Raw genomic sequence first — 19,513 nt, 5'->3', positions numbered from 1 at the left:
TTTTGCATGGACCCCATGACAGTAAGTTTTAAATAAAAACCTGAAAAAATTCATGCATCAAATAACACTCTCAGAGTAAAAAGGCAATTACAGAATGGAAGAAGATATTTGCAAATCATATCTGGTAAGGGATTAATATAAAACAACGTGATTCAAAAATAGATGAAGGACTCGAGCAGACATTTCTCTAAGGATATGTAATGGCTAACAAGCACATGAAAAGATACTCAACATCGCTGATCATTAAGGAAATGCACATCAAAACTGCAGTAAGATACCACCTCACGCCCATTAGGATGGTCGTTATAAACAAAATGAGCAAACAAAACAAGTGTTGGTGAGATGTGGAGAAGTTGAAACTGTGCCTGATTTGGCCAACGAGAGTGCCTTCGACCCACCTCCTGTATCTCTTTGGCCGTGTTCCATCATTCTTTGTGCTCTCTCTTCCTGATACAAAAAAATTTCAGGCTCATCTTGTTCCTTTTCTCCAAGGGGTGCTGGTTCCATATACTGGAGAGTGATATTTGGAAACCAAGATCTGGGTGCTGGGTGTGCTCATTACTATAGAGGCCTCTCAGGACAGAGCAAGAAAATAGGTGCCTGACATGGAAGCAACCTCAGCAGATGAATGGATAAGGAAGCTGTGGTACATATACACCATGGAATATTACTCAGCCATTAAAAAGAATTCATTTGAATCAGTTCTAATGAGATGGATGAAACTGGAGCCCATTATACAGAGTGAAGTAAGCCAGAAAGATAAAGACCATTACAGTATACTAACACATATATATGGAATTTAGAAAGATGGTAATGATAACCCTATATGCAAAACAGAAAGAGAGACACAGATGTACAGAACAGACTTTTGGACTCTGGGAGAAGGCGAGGGTGGGATGTTTCGAGAGAACAGCATGGAAACATGTATATTATCTATGGTGAAACAGGTCACCAGCCCAGGTTGGATGTATGAGACAAGTGCTCGGGCCTGGTGCACTGGGAAGACCCAGAGGGATCGGGTGGGGAGGGGGGTGGGAGGGGGGATCGGGATGGGGAACACATGTGGATCCATGGCTGATTCATGTCAATGTGTGACAAGATCCACTACAGTATTGTGAAGTAATTAGCCTCCAACTAATAAAAATAAATGAAAAAAAAAAAAAAGAAAATAGGTGCCTGAATACACACCATTCTACATGGAGGTATTTCTATATAAGTACATGTTGCATATTGGGACTCTGCATCAGGGCCCTACAGGGACCAGACCCCATGGCTGCATCCTCATTTTGTTGGACTCACAGACCCTTCCTCTCCCTGGCTGGTCCCCTCCTGTGCCCCTCGGTGCTGCCCTTCATGCAGCTCCCCATCACACTCTGGGCTCCACCACTGTCTTGCCCAGTCTGATGGCTTTCAGACTTAATTATTAAGTGAGGGAGGGGAAGTAGCTGAGGATCTATCAATTTCATCCATGTATTTTGGCTTTTTATACTTTGAAAACATTTACCCAGCAGCTCACAAAGTTTATCTTCCCTAAGGAATTGTTCCTTTTACTACCAAACAAGGACCTTCATTATCTCTAGTTAGTAAGTGTCTTTGCTGCAAAGGTACTTAGTATCAACACTGCGGTATCAGCTTGCTTTCTTTCTTGGTCTATTTCCAACTTTTTCCTTAATCCTTTTCTTCATTATATTTTAGGTAAGTCTCTTGTAAATAGCAGATGGCTGTATTTTTTCTGCTCTAAGAAATCTGTCTTATAACTGACAAGCCCACTATATTTATAAGAAGTGTAATTACTGGTACCTTAGCACTAAGGTTGTCCATCTTGTTTGGTGTTTTCTATCTACTGCATCCATTATCACTGGTGTCTACTTTTACCCCCCTTTCCTTTAGATTGATTGGCTTTTTACCCATCTCTCCTCTCCCATACATTCACATAATTTCCCTCTTTCCAATATTCTATTTCTCTTCTTTTAGCACCACAGTTTGATAAAACACAGGATATTTGTTACAGAAGGAAAACCATGGTGGAATAACTACCTCTTCCTCACAATGAGTCACTCAGTCATGAAGATGAGAAGGACAGGAATGGTCAGGCTCAGCATCGGTCCAGCCTTTCCCGCTAGGTGTGCCCCCTCCGCATGGGCTGGGGGCTGGGGGAGTGTTTCTTCTGCTTCCCCTAAAGTCAGTCATGGAAACTGAGCTACAGCAGGTGGGATGGGCTTTTCCAGGGAGCCTGAGGTAGTGTGTGGGATGTGAATGAACACACTTGATTGTTTCTCTGGCATAATCTCCTAAGGGGAGAAGGAACAAAAGATACAGGTAGAAAGATCCTGTTAAAATGAAGATGGGCATTTGTCATTAAAGAAAAATGACATTATTTAGTGAGATGAATTCTCAGCAGCATGTAATAAAAATGAATGTTTCTCCTCAGTGATGGAATCCTGATTTAGCTGGGCATGTGGCTGCCTAGCCAGAGGACTGCATTTCCCAAAAGTGGGAGGAAGTGTTGTGTCCTGTCCTCCTTTCTGGCATGCAGTCATGACGGCTGGTGCTCCAGCAGCCATTTTGGCCCACGAGACACTGCACCAAGGATGACAGAGCAGGAAGATCCTTATTTAATAAACATCTAAAAAATTATATGTCAAGCCTTGCTCTAAATGTTTTACAAATATTAACTCATTTTGTCCTCATAGCAACCACACACAGTCTGCTGCTCTTAGGTGCACTTGCCCCAGCCCCAAAGTAACTCAGCAAGCCACAGATAAAAGAACAGAGCAAGAAAAAGCAATGAACAAATCATTCCACACTGGCTTTCTGTTCATCATACTGTCTTCTCTCATACTACCTCTTTTTTTTTTTCTTGCTCCAGCCCATCTTCAGATGTGAAATTTAAGTTTATTTTATACTTGGGTTCATCTTAAACTTCTCTTGCCTGATCTCTGCCTCATTCCTCTCTCTGTGGCTTTCCCACCTCGCTCTGGTACTAATTTTAAAGCACATGGAGAGAAAAGCTAAATGACCCTGATGGTAATGATGGACTAACAGTTGACATCTCAACAGCAAAGGTTTTTGTGTTAGTCACTCAGTCGTGCCCAACTCTTTGCAACCCCGTGGACAATAGCCTGCCAGGCTCCTTTGTTCACAGAATTCTCCAGGCACGAATACTGGAGTGGGTAGCCAGCCATTCCTTTCTCCAGGGATCTTCCTGACCCAGGTATGGAACCTCTGTCTCCTACATTGCAGGCAGATTCTTTACCATCTGAGCTACCAGGGAAGCCCAAATTATTTCACAAGTTTGCAGGAAAAAAAAAAAAAGACATTTTCAAATGAAAACAAAGGAAGTTAACCACCAAAGGAGCTAGACAGCCAGAGGAAGAATGCTCAGATGCAGAAAGAGAGACGAGAGGAGGGGTGCATACACACAAGTAATGACTGTGAAAAGTAACAATGGTCACAATCTACTTTGGGCTGTTAAAACACCAGAGTATATTCCAAAACACTGGGCAAAAATAACACACAAATGAAAGGCAACAATCGGAGCGAAAGATCCCGAGGTGTTCACATTTTGCAGGAGGGCAGAGTCAGTAATTTGAGATTTTGTTAATCTGAGTGTACAGTTAAAAAAACAATGGCACCACTGAAAAACTAGAGCAAGATTAAGTATGTACCTCTCAAAGAGTGGAGGAAAAAGAAATGGAGCAAAAAATCTAAACCCAGAGAATAAGGAAAGGCACATACCTGCAAGCAGTCCCTGAGAAGGAGCTGAGTCAGGGTGGGCACCTCGGTGGGCTGTCCTCAGCCAATCTTAGAACCGAAGTGACTGGGGAGGTCGGGCCAAACGGAGGGACCGAGCCTGCAGCTGAGGATGGGCTGGGGTTGGTGTTTCTCTTCGTGGCTTCCCGCAGGAACAGACTTTTTCTTCTCAACTAGATTGAGTCTTGAGAGCAGAGACCACGACTCACTGAAAATATACGTAGCAATTAACCCCTGGAAAGAGTACAGTCACATTTAGTCCATTCGGGGTTGAGCAACTACCACCTCCTCTAGTTTCAAACATCTCACTGCCCAGAAGAGACCCCTGCACCCACCAAGAGTCACTCCCTGTCCCTCAGCTCCAGCCCGCCACCAGGCTGCTTCCAGCCTCTACATAAAGAGAAACTTCCGTTTTTGACTCCCTACTCTTCATTCTGATGCCAAACATGTGGGTTTTCCCCCATTTCAACCAGTTCTCCAGTTCTGACACCAGCTGTCCCACAATTCAACTCAGGTCTGACAGTTAGCACCCAGTGTTAGCTGAGACCCTGCAGATTAATGACTCAGCCTCAAGAGAAGTGCCCCCCCTGTGGATGCCAACCCCAAGGATGGGTCCCCAGGTGCCCACACTTTGTCTGACCTGGCTACAAATCAGGAGGCCCTACACCCCCTCCTTGGGTTCGATCATTTCCTAGAACAGCTCACAGAACTCAGGGAAGCACTTTACTTATATCTGCCAGTTTTTCATAAGGGCTACAGATGAACTGCCAGGGAAGGAGGTCCCCAGGGTGAGGTCCAGAGGGGTCCTGAGTGCAGGAGTCTCTTCCCTTGTGGAGGTGAGTTATGTCACCTTCCCGCTGTTTGGTCAGGTTCGACCTGGAAGCTCTCCAACTCCTTCTGTGGGGTTTTTTAGTCTGGCCTCGTCACTGAAGCATGATTGGCTAAATCACTGGCCGTTGGAGATTCACTTGCTCAATTCTGATGACCAGATGGATGCAATTCTGTTCCCTCCATTAAAGCAGGGCAACTGAGCCCTGGAGGTTAGCAATTAACTTAGCAGGCTAAGTGGCTTCAGTCATTCCTGACTCTGTGCGACCCTGTGGACTGTAGTCCTCTGTCCACGGGATTCTCCAGGCAAGAATACTGGAGTGGGTTGCCATGCCCTCTTCCAGGAGATCTCCCCCAGCCAGGGATCGAACCTGTGTCTCTTATGTCTCCTGCATTGGCAGGCAGGTTCTTTACCACTAGCGCCACCTGGGAAGCAATAATTGATCCTGCATTTGGACCTGGCTATTTGGTTTCCCAGGCAAAACCCACAATCCCAGCAGAAATCACTGCCCTGTGGCTGGTGCCCTGGGAGCCCATCTTCACTGCCTCCCTCCCCAGCACCTTCCTACCACCCCCTTGAGGCCTATTTTTCTCCGAGTCAGCGGTTTCCCAAGGACATCACCACAAGATCATGCAAAAGAGATGTGTTTTCTGGCTCTTTCCAGCCTGCACTGGGACTGGATCTCTTCCTCCCAAAGCCCACTCATGGGTGCTGTGCTGTGTGGTTAGTCCCTTAGTCGTGTCCGACTCTTTGTGACCCGATAGACTCCTCTATCCATGGGATTCTCCAGGTAAGAATAGTGGAAGAGGTTGCCCTGCCCTTCTCCAGGGGATCTTCCCAACCCAGGGATTGAACCCAGGTCTGGTGTGGTTAGAAGACCGATTCCCAGTGAACTGTCAATGATGCATCAACTCACCAACTTTTTTTTGTTTCGTTAAAAAGCTTCCAATCCAATATTCTCCTATTCTGCCTTCATAATATTCTTGCCTCCGATTCTTCCATCAAGTCAGGATCAGGCAAGACTTCCTTTCTGCCTTGAGGTTTTCCATTTTCCCTTCTCCCAGGATCAGAGGCACTTTTGATTTTTTCTTGATTGGAAGTTACCGCTTGCACCCTCCTCCTTCCCATTTTGCATTTTAATGATGGACGCTTCTTTAATGGGAAAAATAAGTTTCTGATGCAGGAATGCAAACAATTTTTTTTTTTGCTGTGGGAGACTTGGTGTCAGGAGGACCCTGAGTATTCCCTGAGTTGGATGGGAGCTCGCATCGCACATGGAGGGAGCGGGTTCTGCGGATGGGGCTGCACTGAGAACAAATCACACCAAGCAGAACCAGAGAGCACCTCCTAATCCAGTCCCAGCAGATGAGAAAATGGAAAACCCCAGGGAAGGACCAGTGAGTGGAGCGCAGGTGTGTGTGTGCACGCACGTGCGGCACACGTGTGACTGGGTGGGTGCACATGTGCGTGTGTGTGTGTAGCATCTGGCCCCCACTCAGGGGAGGGAAGTGCACACAATGGTCACTCTCACTTCCTAAGACGTTGGTTGCAATGGACAGAAAGCTGCCTGCCCCAGGGGCAGGGGTAGAGGGGCTGCCGAGAAGGCTGTGACGCCCCTGGGTCTGGTCTCTTTCCTTCTGTAAGTGTTTTCCCCAGTGAGGTTCATCCCGCTTTCCTGGCTGCCAAGGGGCCCCATTTAAAAGCACACACAGTCTCAAAAGTGCGAAGGACACATTTTCTTGCATTTCTTCAGAATTTGCGCTCTCTCCTGAACTCAGGTTTTTCAGCTTGAATTTCATGTCCTTGTTTTCAGAAGGATAAAAATTGCCCACTTCAAAGAGAGTGATTGCTCTTCAGTGGAGCCAACCTTCCAGCCCTGGGACTCCCCCTGACTGCGGGCAGGACCCTCTGAGCTGCAGGAAAGCCCCCGGAAGTCTCAGAGAGACCCTCCCCTCCTCTGCCGCTCCCCCCCACCCCCAACCATCATGATGTTCTCTTCTGCTTGAACTTACTTCTTGCTCTTGGGCAATTGATAAAAGCCAGTTCTCTGAAGAGCCAATTTGCCAAATGACCAAGTCCCTGAATGTATGGTTTCTTTGAGCTATTCCGTTTTAGCTGAGCAGTTTTCAATTTGTGTTCATATCAGTATACTCATACTGTTCTTCTATCTTTGCCCTGGGGATGGAAGGATGTAAGAGATGGAGGGCTTTGGAGAAGACCGTGGGGAGTGTTTATAGCCTGTGACCTTGGCTAGGAAGAGTTATGATCAACCAGCTCTTTATTAACATAATCGTCGTAAAACAGTTTATACTGTTTTATATTCAAGACTCTGTTCAGTGATGCATTTTTCATAAATACACTTTTAAAGATAGATTTAGTCTTCCATTTTTTCAATCTGAAGGTATAAAAGAGGTTGCCAATTGCCTCTCCTGTATCCATTCTCCATTTTATTTCCTTCAGCAGAAGGTCTCATTTTGGGGGAGCACTCTTGGGCCCAGTAAACAACCCCATTTCCCTGCCTCCCTGATGGTGGGGAGTACTGGAAAAATTTTAGCAAATGTATTTGGGGGGAACCTCATAATGAAAAGTCTTGCAAAGAGACTCATCTAGGAGACATGCATTTTGACCTTCAGCTTATTTTCTTTCTGCCTAGAATGTGGTCTCAGTGGCTGGATCTACTGTCTCCATATTGGGACCATGAGAGGACCTTGATGATGAATGCTGAGAGACTGAATATATAAATAGACAATGGCCAGATCATAAATAGAAAAGAACTCTGACCACAAACTATAGGAACCAGTCGTTTTATCTTACAACCAGCCTGTCATAAGTCAGACAAGTAGTAACTCAGACTGTTATCTCTAGTAACCCATTATAGTCATGTTTCTAGAATGCAGCTGCTCAATTGCTTCTACCTTTGTGACTGGAGGTAGGATTTGTGATGTGGAGCTGGGTGCCAACTGAAGCTTGAGTGCCTCTCCTCCTAGGAAACTGTAAGATGGTGTATTATCCTCTTTGATGATGACTACATTTCAAAGAGACAGCCTTGGGTCCTTGAGGAGTTGTGAGACTGGCAAGAGGCTTATTTCACGTTTTACCCACAACTGCCAATCTCCAGACTTCTTTTTCTTTTAAGAGATATGTTTGTATTTGCCTGTACTGGGTCTTAGTTGTGACATGCAAGATCTTCACTGAGGCATGTGGGGTCTTAGTTCCCTGATCAGGGATTGAACCTCAGTCCCCTGCATTGAAAGTATAGAGTCTTAGCCATTGGACCACCGGGGAAGTCCCCAGACTTCTTAACATGACAGAAAATAAGCCTCTATTACCTTTAAACCACTCATATAACTAGTTTGTAATGCAATATCCAACAAAAGCCCAGTTTTGTACATTTTTTCCAAGTCTAAAAAATTCTCTTATCTTTGAATATTGTCTCTTCCATACCCCCTTAGAAAATGTTAGAGCTTCTCATTCTATCTTCCTTGTCTAAAGTTTTCTTTAATAGTTTTCAACCTTTACCTGCCTGTGTTATACATCTAGCCTCCAGTTCATTAATTCTCTCCTCAACTGTGTCTGGTCTGTTGTACAATCATTGTGTTAATTTTTTATTTCAATGAATCATAACAAATAGATCTAAAATTTTTGTTAGCCTTTAAAAAATTCTGCTTCTTTAAAAAATATTTGGTTTCATGTGTTATGAGTGCTATTCTCTATACACTATCTAGGAGAAGTCATTTTAAGTATAAGGACAGATTGAAAAAAGAAAGTGTTAGTTGCTCAGTTATGTCTGATTCTTTGCAACCCCATGGACTATTGCCCACCAGGCTCCACTGTCCATGGGATTCTCCAGGCAGGAATACTGGAGTGGGTTGCCATTCCCTTCTCCAAGGGATCTTCCCAACCTAGGGATCGAACCTGGGTCTCCTGCATTGCAGGCAGATTTCACCATCTGAGCCACCAGGGAAACCCTAAGGACAGAAAAAGATATACTGTGTAGATAGAAAAAAAAGCTGGAGTATTTTTTGTTTGTTTGTGTTTTGACCCTGAGAAAGATTTATTGCAGGACCAACCAAGGAGAACAGGTAGCTTGTGCTCTGGAAGCCCAGACTCCATGAAGCATTTCAAGGAAGAGTTTTTATGAGCAATTGGAGCAAGGGCTGCAGTGTGTGTGACCTTCTTCTGCCTGCTTGGTGGGGAGGGAGCAGGGTGGTGTTCCATACACCTCAATCATCAGGCTTCTGGTTCCAACCAGTCTGGTGTCTACACACTTGCTTAGTCACTTGGTTGTGCCCAACTCTTTGTGACCCCATGGATTGCAGCATGCCAAAATTCCCCATCCTTCATCATCTCCCAGAGTTTGCTCAGACTCATGTCCATTGAGTTGGTGATGCCATCCAACCATGTTATTCACATACTGTGCTCAACATGCAGTCACCGTTTTCCACCTGGGTGGAGGCCTTCATTCAATTTTAGATGCTGTCACTTCCAAGGTATTCTCCCAACCAAGGGTTAGTACCAAAAAACAAACAAACAAACAAACAAACCTGCTGCAAAGAAATGGCACAGAAGACGTCCCCAGTGGTGGTGATGATGAGCAGGAATTAGCCTAGCTGATTTAAGGACCTAATGAAGCTCAGGTTCTTGATGTCTCGTTGCAGAAAGAATTCAGAGACAAAGCGATAGGTAAGAAGTGGATTTTTTTAGAGAGAAAAACACTCCACAGACAGAGTAGTGGCCTGCAGAGGTCAAGCGTGGCCTGGAGTGTTAATATCAGACAGTGTCGATTTCAGTGCAAGGACTGTTACTAGAGATAAAGACAAACACTACACAAATACGAAGGGGTCGAGCTATCAAGAAGATATCACATTCCTAAACGTGTCAGTCCTAACATCAGAGCTTCAAAACGCGTGAAGAAAAGCCTGAAAGAACTGAACCTTGAAATAAGCCGCAATACAGGTGGAGATTTCTGTGCCGCTTGCTCAGTAACCAATAGAATACGTAGACAGAACTTCCTAGGCCTGGAAATTATGATGCTCTGAGGTAACCATGGCAACAACACACCCCAAACAGGCAGGCTCCTGGACGATGGCCCATGCCCCACACCAAGGTCTGCAGGAGGTGGTACCGTAAGGATGTCAGTTTTCCCCAAGTTGAAGTATATGTTTAATGCAATTCTTATCAAAATAGGGACATTAGTTTATAGATACAGAAAATATGATTCTAAAATTTATATAGAAATGTAAAAAACTAGAAGAGCCAATTCACTGGAAAAGACCCTGATGCTGGAAAAGATTGAGGGCAAGAGGAAAAGGGGCAACAGAGGATGAGTTGGTTGGATGGCATCACTGACTCAATGGACATGCATTTGAGTAAACTCTGGGAGATAATGGAGGACAGAGGAGCCTGGCATGCTGCAGCCCATGGGGTTACAAAGAGTCGGACATGACTTAGCCACTGACCAAAAACAAAAAAACTAGAATGTGTATGTGTGTGTGCTCAGTCACTCAGTTGTGTCTGACTCTTTGTGACCCTGTGGCCTGTAGCCCAGCAGGCTCCTCTGTCCTTGGAACTTCCCAGGCAAAAATATTGGAGTGGGTTGCCACTTACTCTTCCAGGGGATCTTCCCAACCCAGGGATTGAACCTGTGTCTCTTGCATCTCCTGCATTGGCAGGCAGATTCTTTATCATTGCCCCATCTGGGAAGTATTTCAAAAAGCTAAATAGCTAAGTATTTTTGAAAAAGAATATAAGATGAGAGGAATCAGTCCATCTGATTTTAAGACATTTTAAGTCACAGTAATTGAGATTGTGATATTGGTGAAGGCATAGACACAGAGATCAATGGAATGGAACAGAAAACCCAGAAATAGACCCACAGGAATACGCCCAACTGACTTATGACAAAGATGTAAAAGCAATTCCTTGGAGGAAGGATAACCTGGTCAACAAATGGTGCTAGAGCAATTGGACATCCATGGGGGAGAAAAGCAAGCCTCAGACTAAGTCTTACATTTCATGAGAAAGGTAACCCCAAATGGACCAGATTAAAATGTAAAACCATATAATATTCCATATGGCCATCTCATGCGAAGAGTTGACTCATTGGAAAAGACCCTGATGCTAGGAGGGATTGGGGGCAGGAGGAGAAGGGGACGACAGAGGATGAGATGGCTGGATGGCATCACTGACTCGATGGACATGAATTTGAGTAAACTCTGGGAGTTGGTGACGGACAGGGAGGCGTGGCGTGCTGTGATTCATGGGGTCGCAATGAGTCGGATGTGACTGAGTGAATGAACTGAACTGAACTGATATGATATGATTTTCAGGGAAAAAATAACAGAAGAAAACTTTCAGCATCTGGGGATAGGCAGAGAGTTCTTAGACCTTATGTCAAAAGCAAGATTGGTGATAGGAAAAATGGATAGTTTGGACTTAATCAAAATTAAAAATATTTGGGGACTTCCCTGGTGGTCCAGTGGCTAAGACTACACTCCCGATGCAGGGGCCTGGGTTCAACCACTGGTTGGGGAACTAGATCCCTCATGCCACGACTAAGAGTTTGCATGCTGGAATGATAGATCCCACATGCTGCAACTGAGACCTGGACAGCCAAATAAATTTAAAAAATATGAAAAAATTAAAAATATTTGCTCTGTGAAAGATGTTGTCAAAAGGATGAAAATATTGGGTGCAGATGGGAGAGAATATTTGTAAACTGCATATCTGACAGAATCTAGAACATACAGAGAACTTCCAAAACTCAACAATAAAAACAGTAAAGCCACAACAATATCCAAACAGCTTTGAAAGTGAGCCAAAGACATAAGACACATTTTACTAATGAGCATACACAGAGCACATCTTTTCAGATGTGCTTAGCCATCATGGACATGCAGACTAGAGTCACAGTGGCCTCTCACCAAAGTAAAATTAAACAGTGACACCACCAGATACCAAAGAAAGTGTGGAGGCCACTTGGCCTTTGCTAGTGGAAAGGTGTAGGTATAACCGTTCTGGCAAATGATTTGACCTCTTCTTATAAAAGCAAACATACACTCGGCACATGGTCTAATAAATACACTCCTGGGCTTTCATCCTAGAGAGATGAAACATCATATTCATACATAGTATGTTGGTGAATGTCTGAGGCAGCTTTATGCATAATAGCCAAAAACTGGAATCAGCCCAGATGCCGTTCAACAGGTCAACGGTTGTGATGTACTCAGTTTGTAAAGCATGACTCAGCCAGGAAAAGGAACAAATTCCTGGGCTTCCCTGGTGGCTCAGCGGGAAAGAATCCGCCTGCTAATGCAGGAGACACAGGTTCGATCCCTGGTCTAATGAGATCCCACATGCTGTGGAGCAACAATCTATTGAGCCTATGCGCTAGAGCTCGGGAGCCACAACTACTGAAGCCTGTGTGTCCTAGAGCCCGTCCTCCACAACAAAAGTCACTGAAATGAGAAGACCGCACACTGCAACTAGAGAATAGCCCCTGCTCCGTGCAACTAGAGGAAGTCCACACACAGCAAGGAGGACCCAGCACAGACAAAAGTCAACAAACAAAACTCTTTTAAAAAGGAAGAAGTTCCTGATACACACAAGCACCTGGATTAGCCTGCAGGGAATGATGCCCAGTTAACTAAGTCAACCCCCAAAGACCACATACTGTGTGACTTCGTTTATAGAACACTCATGATGCAATTATAGAGATGGAGACCAGACTAGGGGTTGTCAGGGGTTGGGGTGAGGTGGAAGGAAAGAGGGTGAGGCTATGAAAGGGCAGCAGAAGGCTCCTCATGGGGGTGGAGTGCTGTGTGTCTGGACTGTGTTGGTCAACAGGTCAACAACTGGGTGATGATTTGGTACAGATTTCTGTAAGATGTTACCACATCAGGGGGAATCTGGGTAAAGTCTACATGGGAGTGTTCTTTCTTACAGCTGCAGGGGAACTGATGATTGCCTCAAAATAAAAAGTTTAATTAAAAAAATGATCTTTTGGGGACATCCCTGGTGATACAGTGGTTGGGATTCCACTCTCACTGCCGAGGGCACAGGTTCAATCCCTGGTCGGGGAACTTAGGTCCCACAAGCTGTGTGGTGTGGTTAAAAAAAAAATAGTAATTTTTCTTGGTTGTAACATCAGAGAGAAGCTAATCTCATGGAGCCCACATGGTTCCTGAGCATCCCAGAACTGGGAGAACTCTTGGCGAGGCAGGCCAATTCTGCATCCCTTTGACCTCACGGGGCACCGGCTGGTCCAGTTGGGTCCCGTCTCTCTGTTCACACTTGGCTGAACCCAGGGTAGACAAGGCACAAGCGGGGAAGCTGGAAGAAGACTTGAGGAACCTCAGGAACTTGCAGACCTGTTGATTCTCTCCTGGCTGGCGCAGCAGCCGCAGCTGTAACTCAGACACACTTTACTCTCTACTGGCTAACACAACACTAGACTCGCCTCTCCTCCTAGAGCATTGCAGATGGTGCTTATATAGGGCCACACCACCGTGCACATGCGCAGTGCTGTGAATGATCTCAGCGGTTACATCACTATTTACAAAACTTGGGGCAAGAGAGCCTGGCCACTGCCATCTTGGCTAATTTGCTCTCTCCCTCTAGGCCCTCAGCAATTCAGGCTGGACCAGCCTGGGGCATGGACGTGTGAGCCCAGCAAGGCTCCCTGCAGAGAAAACCTTTCACGTATTGGCTGTAAATGATGCTTCTTGAGATTTGGGCATGCTCGGGGCAGCCCGTGGGCTCGGAGGGTGTCCCAGGGAGAGGACAGGCCTCGAGCTGGAAAGCGTCTGGGGACTTCGAACATAGCCTGTGTACTGATTGGTCACTGAACCCTTGGCCATGATGACAAGGATATCCTGCTCTGGTCAGCACTGACTCTACTGGTGTGGAATTCAGAGGAACCACAGGAGGTCCTGGGCTTCCCAGGTGGCTGAGTGGTAAAGAACCTGCCTGCCAATGTAGGAGACATAGAGATGCAGGTTCGATCCCTGGGTGGGGAAGATCCCCTGGAAGAGGGCATGGCAACTCACTCCAGTATTCTTGCCTGGAGAATCCCATGGACAGAGGAGCCTGGTGGGCTATAGTCCATAGGTTCCCAAAGAGTTGGACATGACTGAAGCGACTTAGTACACATACACAGGAGACTCTGCTGGAGGGGCTGGTGGGGGCCCACCCCGTGGAGGACCTAAGAGCTACAGTGCTGTGTCCATAGCCTTCACTGGACCCCAGAAAGACCAGACCCAGGTGCCTCACCTTGAGTGGGGGGCTCCCTCCAGGAAGTGGGGAGCTTCCTTCTCCAGGAAGCAGCACTTGGTGGAAGTGACCAACAGCATTGGCAGCAACGGGTCTTCCCCCATCAGCCTGTGGGTGCAGCCAGTGATGGACGAGGACTCACAGGCCAGCTGCGGTTAGCAAGGACGATACCCTGATAAAGACAGAAGCTCAGACCTCGTGGGTTTACATCATCTCACCCCTCTCCCCGGGGGCTGCTTGACTCTGTGGCCCCTCGGTTGTCAGCAGGCAGGTTTGGGACGTAGGGGCCTGAGCGGAGGCAGAGGAAGGTCCATGTCTGTTGGAACAGCCTGCAGTGGCAAGAACAGCTTTTGCCGCTGAGAGAGACCTTTATGAACAGGGGGAAACACACTTTTTGGTCTTTCTGCAGTCATGTGTGTCTTCTGTATACCCCTTCATTTCTGAACAAAAGCAGACATGTTTTTCCTAAAGACAAACACGTGGAGAATCTGTTCAGCTGGAGCAGCAAATAGCCCATCACCGCAGATCAAGAAAACTCCACGAGTATTTTTCAGGGGTTTTTGTGAAGTCCTATCAGAAATGAGTGTCTGATCTTCAGGGAGATCCATGCATCTCTATTCTCAGTCGCCCTTCCAAGCTTTCTTTAAGCCAATTTTAATGCAGTGCTAGTAACACTTTCAGAGGAAAGCTTGACCAGTAGACCCGATGATTCCACTAGCTTAGCTGCATAAACAGCATTCCAAGAATCTGCCTCTCAATTGCTCATCATTCACTCTCTCACTCGTGTTCATCAAGCATCCTGGCACATCTCACCTGCCCAGGCTGGGTACCATCAAGGAGCAGAGAATTTGCCTCCCTTGATTTCCTGGTGCCGGTCCTCACCCTTCCCCCACCACTCAGGTGTTTTCTTGAGATACCAGTGAGGACAGCTTACTCGTCAGAGATTAGCTTCAGAGAACGAGATTTTTCACAAAGGTTCCTAATGCTTATTGGATTTTTTCTTGCAATTTTAATGAAAGGGCTGACCTGACTTGACCTAGGGGGTCCTGGTGGAATGAAGGGTCTGACCACATGCTCGTATCAGGCAGGTGCCACATAGGCTCAGAAGGTCATGGGCAAGGTTAGACTTCTAATGTGCCCAAGAGAATGAAAATAAATACAAGGCAGTTATTTAAGAAGCAAACTCAACCCTCATGTTTATTCCCATGAACTCCACACTTACCTCACTCATTTCAAGTTTGCATGATTGATCCTGGGCAGTTAAACATCTAACTATGCACCAGCAATTCTCAGTAGAATTAAGCCCTTAAAACCTGCTCCATAATCACACTCTCATTCAGGGAGTCCCGAGGCACCCTCCCTTTTCTGCAGTCCCAGTGGGAAGTTCGGACTCCATGGCCTGCAAGGTCTCCAGGGTGGGGCTCTTGACCCAAGAGTGGGGCGGTTTTTACCTTTATGGGGCTGGGTTTCTCAGACAATGAAGATAAAGAAAACCATTACCACCTACTTAGAGGCTTAGAGATGCTCCTGCTGACAGCTCAGTCTCTGGATTTCATGTACAGGGGCTGTGGTCCGGCCTTGCCAGCTTCTTATCTACCACCTGCCCAGCCTCTGAGTCTTGGCCAAGTTACCCCATCAACATATAGTATTGTTCATGGCTATCTGCTGATGAAAAAGTGATACACTTTCATTGTAGAAAATGAGGAAAGTGTGCTAGAAAAATATCGCTTGTCATTTTACCCACAAGTAAGGTATGAAATACCTTTTAACATTTTTCTTCAACAAAATAGGGATTGGAATGTACAAGCTATTTGTATCTGCCTTGCCCAATCTAACACTCTCTAATAAACACTTTCCAGTAAAACTAAATGCCCTGGGAACACACAATTGTTCGGCTGCAGCATGTCAAAGCCTATAGATGTTTCCTGGTTTACTTCAAGGTTCTCCCTCTCTTAAGATGCTATTATCTGCTTGTCTTATGGCTGCCTGAAAACTAAATGTTTGAACTTCCCAGTCACCTTGCCCTCCCACCATTTGAAAGGCCAAATATGGCACTTTTTGTGAGCCTTTAGGGGCTCAATATAAAACCTCACATTCATTTTTAAGAATCCCTTGATTACAGGCTTTTGTTGCAGGATAATGTCTTAAAATCCTCTACACTTTTATTAAGTACCCCCGGTGGCTCAGTGGAATAAACAACCATGTATAAATTCTGGTGAGATAAAATCGTACTAGGCTTCCCTGCTGGCTCAGACAGTAAAGAAACAGCCTGCAATGCAGGAGACCTGTGTTCAATCCCTGGGTCAGGAAGATCTCCTGGAGCAGGCAATAGCAACGCACTCCAAGTACTCTTGCCTTGGGAAATCCCATGGACAGAGAGGGGCCTGGCAGGCTAAGGTCCATGGGTCACAAGGAATCAGACATGAGTGAGCAACTATCACACACACAAAATAGTACCAGGTGTAGCCTGCTCACAGGCTTGGCCAGCTGGGTGTAAGGCTTACCTAATTCTCATACTTGGGACAAACAGACCCATCATTACTGGGGGCACAGTGATCGCAGAGCCCACAGTGGGCCTGGGGCAGTCACTCCAAGGACCACGGGGAAGCTTTCAAGAGCTTTATTAGTTGAACCGCATCAATGGGCATTCTAGACTCACAGCCCTGGGATGTGAAGATAACTTCTCAGGTGCTCGCCACAGGATTGGCCCTGTGCCTTCACACCTGAAATCAAGTAAAACTGATGGGGTAGGGGTCTTGGTGGTCGAGGAGGACACAGGTGTCCAGAGGAGCATGGAGAATAATGCCAGCTGTGTTCTCCACCACAGTCATCCCTGCTCTGGTAGACGGCAAAAGGCCCTACGTTCTTGGCAGCTCTGTCGTGAAGCAAAATCTAGTTTTCCACCCCTTAAATCCAGGCACGGCCAAATGACTTGCTGTGGCCAAGGGGACAGGGTGGCTAGTTTTGATAAGACTTGGGAAGTACTTGGGTCCTGGGGTTCACGCTCTCTTGCTGCTGGGACCACATTGCTGCCATATCAACAAACCACACTTTATTAACCTGCAACACCGTGACAGACACGTGTGGCTGCAACTTCAGCTGATGCCAAGCACTGCCAGATGTGTGAGCGAGGCCATGTGTGCCAGCCAGTTCCAGCGGAGCTGGGGCAGACCAACCATCCTGTCTGGTCAGCCCACGAAGCCCTGAGAAATATTAATAATAAGTGCCGTTGCTTCTCTCTTTCTTCTTTTATAAACTATTTATTTATGTATTTGGCTGCACCAGGTGCAGCATGCAGGATCTTCCCTGCTGCACGTGAGACCTTAGTTCCCAGATATTAGCCCCCTGCATTGGGAACGTGGAGTCTCAGCCACTGGACCACCAGGGAAGACCGAACATTGTTGTTTCAAGTCATTAAGGTTTAGGGCGTTTGTTACACAGCTAGAGCTAACTGACACACTCTCCACTTGTACCCAGATGGTTGAAGGTGACATTTCAGGTTTGAGTTTGATCTAGCAGAGGGTCATCATTTATTTTCCTGGATTTTTATGTCCCATCCATCCTTTTCATTCTGACCTGTTTCAACCAGTTCTCCTCTTTTGAGTCACGCTTTACTCAGTACCCAGTCCTCTCAGAGAGACCCCACTGGCCCGCCCCTGCCTCTGCCCTGGATCTGCCAGTCTCCTTTCCTTACAGGCACTTGCCTTTGCCTTCTTTGGATCCTAGATCTTTTGAGGGAGCCTGATCAAGAGAAGATTCCCCGGAGTAACAGAGCTACCCCCTGCCAGGGGGTAAACATCACTGATGGCCTTCTGCAGTGATGCTTTAAGCCATGAGAGATGCAGGCAGGCAGCTCCTGAGGGTATCTGGTGCTCAAGGAGAGCTGGGTACCAGACTATGCAGAGAGCTTGGCACAGGCTGTTGAGTTAATTCTTACAAGTCAGAGAGGTGGAAATGGACAGATGGGAAAGCTCAGACTGTGAGGGCGTAGGGGGTGGAATTGTGTCTCCCTTCAAAGATCAAAACAGCTTGTACCTGTGAGTGTGACCTGATTTGCAAATATCTTCACAGATGCCATAAGTGAAGGTGAGGTCAACCTGGGTTGGGCTGGGCCCTCATCCAGTGGCTGGTGTCCTCAGAAGAAGGAAAGTTGGGCATGGAGACCAGAGGAGAAGGCCATGTGACGGGGGAGACAGATATTAGGGTGTTGCGCCTTGAGCCAGGACTAGCGAGGACAGCTGGCAGCTGCCAAACCTGGAAAGAATTGAGGGAGGGTTCTCCCCTAGAGTCTGCAGAGGGACTGACCACAGTTTGATTTTGGACTTATGGCTGCCTCAACTGTGAGAGGATCAATTCCTGTTTTTTTTTTCTTTTCTTTTTTTGGCAGTGCTAGGCGGCATGTTGCATTTTAGTTCCCCGACTAGGGATCAAACTTGTGCTCCCTGCATTTGAAGTGCGGGGTCTTGACCACTGGACCTCCAGGGGAGTCCTTCCTGTTGTTTTAAAGTCACCGAGCTCGGGGCACTTTGTCACCGCAGCTCCAGGACACAAATACAGGAGGTGGGCTGTTAGGCTCCACACAATTAGTGAGAAGAGGAATCAAGCGGGGTTGAAACCCAATCCTTCCAGGTTCTTTGCAGGAGCAGCTAGCCTCTGGACAGTGGTCCAGCTTGATGGTAGAAGCTGGGCCAGCGCAGGAGGGAGGAGCAAGCTGACTTGGAGGAGGTGGCTGGGTTTCTGGAAAACTCGCCGGGCTTCATTCAGGGCAGATGGGCTTATTGGAGCAGAGCGGACAATCTATAAACATTAACAGTTCTGTGCGGTTCCTTGCCAATCTGTAGACCGTGGTGGGCATAGTACATACATGAGCCCAGCAGGCAGCCTTGGCCCGTGCAACCGGCAGGCGTTTCCATGGAGGTGGATGCTGTGAGCCACGCTGCCCACCACTGCCCAGGGTCCATTAGCATCTGTGGGACACATGTTGGCTATTTAAAGGCAGGTGCCTCTGGGCGTCTCAGCAGCAGTGAGGCAGGTTAACATAATTACCTCTTCATCGATCCTACCTCCAAATGCAGAGACTTTCTGAGGTGCCAGGGAGTAAGGGCTTCAGATGATAAATTTCATGGGACGTAACTCAGCCTATGACAAGAGGACTCACCCCCCACCCTTCACCAGCACCTGTCTCCTGCCGGAGGCACCCACCTCCGAGCTCCCGAGACTCTGTGGGACCCACTGGCCCTCTGTCTTCCCCGAATTCAGCCTGCCGCCAGGAAAATCTGCCTGAAGACACAGGGGACCCCAAATCCCTAGCACCCTTTCCAGCCCCTCCTCTCCTGATGGAGAATGTCCCCTCAAAATCCAAAGCGACGGTTTCACCTGCCCTTTAGACAAATTGCAGTTAAATTCTTTTGATTTGAATTGTTAAAAACTCCCCTCCAGTAACACTGGAGGAGCAATAAGAGTGAAGTTTCACGTCTGGGGCCCTCTCCTGAGTGGGGGTGGGGAACCGGCGCCTCCGCTGCCTTGGGGCGAGGACGGATGTGGCAATTCCTGCGGCCACTGACCCGCCAGCAGGGCAGCTTGGGGGTGCCTGGCCCCGTAGAGCAGCCGCTCTTCTCGCCAGAGGAAACCTGCGAGCCCACAGTTCCCACCGGTGGCTGT

Source organism: Odocoileus virginianus, chromosome 4 (assembly GCF_023699985.2).
Source record: "Odocoileus virginianus isolate 20LAN1187 ecotype Illinois chromosome 4, Ovbor_1.2, whole genome shotgun sequence".
Lineage (NCBI taxonomy): Eukaryota > Metazoa > Chordata > Mammalia > Artiodactyla > Cervidae > Odocoileus > Odocoileus virginianus.
This window is presented reverse-complemented; position numbering follows the sequence as displayed.